Below are 5,000 nucleotides of genomic sequence, written 5' to 3' on the forward strand. Positions count from 1 at the left end.
AAAGTATAGATTTTGTAAAATGAAGTAGCTCGCTGTATATGGTAAATAAATATAATATTCTGGCAAAAGAAAGAAATAATACATTATCGTTGAAATATATATATATATATATATATATATATATATATATATATATATATATATATAGAGAGAGAGAGAGAGAGAGAGAGAGAGAGAGAGAGAGAGAGAGAGAGAGAGAGAGAGAGAGAGAGAGAAAGAGAGAGAGAGAGAGAAGAGAGAGAGAGAGAGAGAGAGAGAGAGAGAGAGAGAGAGAGAGAGAGAGGGAGAGATTACGTCTTGTCTATATGCTAAGATTTTTTTTTTTATTATCTGTTATTAAAAGAATAGTTGATGGTTGTTTATATGTCTACGGTATTTAATTTTCAATCGTTGGTGAAAGAGAAAAAATATAAATCTGATTCTTAAAATCTCAACAGTATGTTTCAGAAAAATAATATACAATTCATATCGTGTTCTATATCTTATATAATAGTCTCTATAATATTTTGTATACTATATCATATCATTGAATCCGACGTGTAGTCTCGCAAAAAGACAAAATGTCTTTATTTCAATCTGATAAAAATGATTTTAAAAATGCTCCTTTCTTCCCTTCTCCTTATCTCTCCTTCTTTATTTCCCCTATTTTTTTTTTTTTTTTATTGACTTCTTCATTCTATATAACTGATTAATTAATTATTCTCTCTCTCTCTCTCTCTCTCTCTCTCTCTCTCTCTCTCTCTCTCTCTCTCTCTTCTCTCTCTCTCTCTCTCTCTCTCTTCTCTGTCTCTCTCTCTCTTTCTCTCTCTCTCTCTCTCTCTCTCTCTCTCTCTCTCTCTCTCTCTTTATATAATTACATCATATTTGGTTAACATTATTAGACATGTTACAGTCAAAACATTTTTTTTTTTTTTTTTTTTTTTTTTTTTTTTTTTTTTTTTTACGGACGAAAGGAATTCATTTTAGGGACTTATCTTAAAGTCTAACTTCATCTCACTGTGCCACGTACCTGTGTACCATAATACATAATAAACAAATCGTATAATTATCTATTAGTGGCCTTTAGTCTCACATGTGCTTTGCATTTGAAAGACTGTAAAGACTGAACTTCCACATCGATGATAAAAATGAATAAATTCCACAACTTGGAATATCTGGAGAGAAACTGTCGCTGGTGGTGCGCCGTGCAACTTCGAGGTTCCTCCCGTGGGGCGCAGCTCGTCTTCCTGGCGGTCTCATTGGCTGCAGGTGCGGGACGTGTTGGCGGTGGATAAGGAACATCGTCGTCCAGCCAGCTACGTCTCTCTTATGTTCAGGGCTGTCGAGGTTCAGTTGATACTGTAGTGTCCTGTCTTCGATTTTCTTCGTTCTTTCGTGTATTCTGTCCAAGATTTTGAGGCTCGTGATGGTTGCTCCTCCCTACGCGAGGCAGGAGTACTCGAGCGAAGAGCAAATTTGTGCCTTATAGAGGAGCTCCTTCCCTTCACTGTCCAGCTGATTCTTGTTAGGGATGTAAGCTTCTGCGAGGCCCCTTTCAACAAGCTTTCTGTGTGACTTTTGAAAGTTATTTTTTGTCGAATGTGATGCCCGGAATTTCAATTTCCTCTTGTGGTTCCCCGGGCTCATACCTAAAGGAGAGTGTTCCATCACCCGCAGATGCTTTGGCTTCAGAAATGAGGTGGAGCAAATCATCGAGGAAGACATTCCACAGCTGAGGGCCCAATATGCTTCTTTGATGTCGTAGTAAGCATGTTTTCCATTGGGAACTACTCTTATTTGTCTGTCGAGTAGATATTTTTTTCAAAAGGACCAAGAGTTCACCGTCCAATCCAAATGCTTTAAACTTACCTAAAAGACCTAGGTGCCTTACCCTATCAAAGACTTCCTCTATGTCCAAGGCAAGAACACAAGTACGATGTCCGCGGTCAAGTACAGCTGGCTAGTCTGCAGTCATCTAAAAGCCATATTGATGAGTAGACAGAAGATGTTTTTTATTGAGGTGGTTTATTCGTATTTCTCATTTTTTTCCCAAATACGAATAATTTCAGCAAATGTGAGAGGATTCCACACCTATGTAGGAAACTAACTCACCATTTCGTAATTAAGCAGAAGGCTGACATTGTATTCGCAGCTGAAACCCTCCTTGATAACAGTGTTCCGTCCATCTATGCACGTATTTCAGAATATTCAAATTGGATGCGTAAAGACAGAAAGACGCAGGGTGGAGGACTTGACTATGTTACAAAATAAACCTGCAGCTGCAGATAGTAGATCTTCCCTTACAAGACGGCACTGAATTAATACTCTTCAGACTGGTGGACGAGAAACGGCGTCGGTATTCTCTCTCCCTCTTCCTCTCTCTTTCCCCTTCTATTTTTTTCTTCATCTCCATTTCTTCCATTTATTTTATATTCATTCCTCTTTCACTCTTTGCATTTTTTTTCATCTTCTCTATTCTTTCTCCGTTTCTATCCTTCCTCTTTACTTTTTCTCTTTCCTCTTTTTCTCTCTCTCCGATTTATTTATGCCTCTCTCATCTTTCCGTTCTTTAACTCTCACTTCTTTCCTTCTCTTTACCCCCCTCCTCTTTTCTCCTCTCTCTCTCTCTCTCTTTCTCAATTCCTATTCATAATACTAAATTTCCTAATCCTCTCTCTTTTCATACTCACTTCATCGAGCTTTACTACTTCCGTAATTATTCTCTCCCTCTCCTTTCGTATCAGTCTCCCTCTTCCCCCCCTTTCTCTCTCTCTCTCTCTCTCTCTCTCTCTCTCTCCCCCCCCCCCATCTCTCCCACCTTCCCTCCCTCCGTCTCCCTCCCTCCTTCCCTACATCTTTCCTTACCTCCGTCTCTCTCCCTCCTTCCCTCCCTCCTTCCCTCCCCGTCTCTCTCCCTCCTCCCCCCCATCTCTCCCTCCTTCCCTCCCTCCGTCTCCCTCCCTCTTTCCCTCCCCGTCTCTCTCCCTCCTCCCCCCCATCTCTCCCTCCTTCCCTCCCTCCGTCTCCCTCCCTCCTTCCCTTCCCCCATCTCTCCCTCCGTCTCTCTCCCTCCCCCCCCCCCCCCTCTCTCCCTCCTTCCCTCCCTCCGTCTCCCTCCCTCCTTCCCTTCCCCCCTCTCTCCCTCCCATCTCTCCCCCATCTCTCCCTCCTTCCCTCCCTCCGTCTCTCTCCCTCCTTCCCTACATCCTTCCCTACCTCCGTCTCTCTCCCTCCTTCCCTCCCTCCGTCTTTCTCCCTCCTTCCCTCCCTCCTTCCCTTCCATCTCTCCCTCCTTCCCTCCCTCCGCGTCTCTCCCTCCTTCCCTCCCTCCTTCCCTCCCTCCGCGTCTCTCCCTCCTTCCCTCCCTCCTTCCCTCCCTCTCCGCAAGCCCTATCATGGTCCTGATGTAACAAGACCCTAAGGGCAAACGACCTTCCTCCTCTTCCCTCGTTTATTTATCTTTCGTTCTTGATTCTCCCTTCTCCTCCCTCTTCCTCTTTCTTCCTTTCTCCTCTTTTATAATTCATAGTTATTATTTATTGTTTATTCTACACTTGTGTTTATTTTTTATTTTATTTTTTTTTTCATTCTTCGTGTTCCTTTAATTATTTTCCTCTTTTACTCTTTCTCTTCCTCTCTACGTGTTTTTTCTCTCTTCTTCTTCTTTGCTCTCACCTTCTTCTTACATCATTTATTCTCTCTCATCCTTCCCTCTTCATTTTTATCATTTCTCTCTCTCTCTCTCTCTCTCTCTCTCTCTCTCTCTCTCTCTCTCTCTCTCTCTCTCTCTCTCTCTCTCTCTCTCTCTCTCTCTCTCTCTCTCTCTCTCTCTCTCTCTCTCTCTCTCTCTCTCTCTCTCTCTCTCTTTCTCTCTCTCTCCTTCTCTCCCTCCTCCCACACCTCTCTCTCTCTCCCTCTCCTTTCCTCTTTCACTCTTTATCCTCTTAGTTATTCTTATTTTATCTTCTCCCTTTTCCTCTTCTATTCCTTTTTTATTTGTCTTATTCATTTCCTCTCTTTAGCTTCTTCGTCTTTCAATTTTTTTCTATCTTTCTCCTCTCTTTCCCCCCTTTTCGTTTTGATGTTTCATTCTTTCTTTTCAACCCTTTTCATTTTTCTCTCTCGTTCTCTTTCGTCTCTTTCTCCCCTTTTTTTCCCTCTTCCTTTTCCTCTTCTTCTCTCTTCTTCCTCTTCCATCATTTGTTCTCCTTGGCTATTCCTCTTCTTCTTCCTTCTTCTAGCTCTTTACTCTTCCCTTTTCTCCATCTTCCTCTGTAATCCTCATTGCTCTCCGTTTTCCTCTCTTATCCTCCTTTCCCTCTCTCCCTCTCCCCCCTTTTTCATTCTAGTCCCCCTTTCTCTCCCTCTTTCTGCCTCTCCTTCTTCCCCCTCTTTCATTCTAATCTCCCCTTTTCTCCTTTCTCTCTCTTTTTCTTCCCCTCTTTCATTCTCGTCCCCCTTTCTCTCTCTCTCTCTCTCTCTCTCTCTCTCTCTCTCTCTCTCTCTCTCTCTCTCTCTCTCTGCCATTAACTCTCCCTCATTCTCTCTCTCCTTCTTCCCCTCTTTCATTCTAGTCCCCCTTTCTCTCCCTCTTCCCCTCTCTCCTTCTTCCCCTCTTTCACCCCCTGTCTGCACCCCCCCCCCCCCCCACGGTAACCCGAAGCCAAGGTCAGAGACTTTTTGGTCAAACTTTTTTTCATTTCCTTTTTCTTTTTCCTTTTTCTTTTTTCCCCCCTTCTTTTTTCCTTTTTTTTTCATTTTCTTTTTTGTTGTTGTTGTTGTTGTTTTTTTTAGTTCCCCTTTTCCCCGTCATTGGAAATCGCGATGATGGAAAAGCCGACCTTCTGTCACGGAAAGAAAATGGTTCAGATACATGGAAGGAGGAGGGAGGGGGGAGGGAGGTGGGGGGGGGAGGGGGGAGGAGGAGGACGGGGGGAGGAGGAGGAGGGAGGTTGGGGGGAGGAGGAGGAAGGGAGGGAGGGGGGGGATGAGGGGTGAGGGGAGGAGGAGGAGGAAGGGGG

Source organism: Penaeus chinensis, chromosome 17 (genome assembly GCF_019202785.1).
Source record: "Penaeus chinensis breed Huanghai No. 1 chromosome 17, ASM1920278v2, whole genome shotgun sequence".
Classification (NCBI taxonomy): domain Eukaryota; kingdom Metazoa; phylum Arthropoda; class Malacostraca; order Decapoda; family Penaeidae; genus Penaeus; species Penaeus chinensis.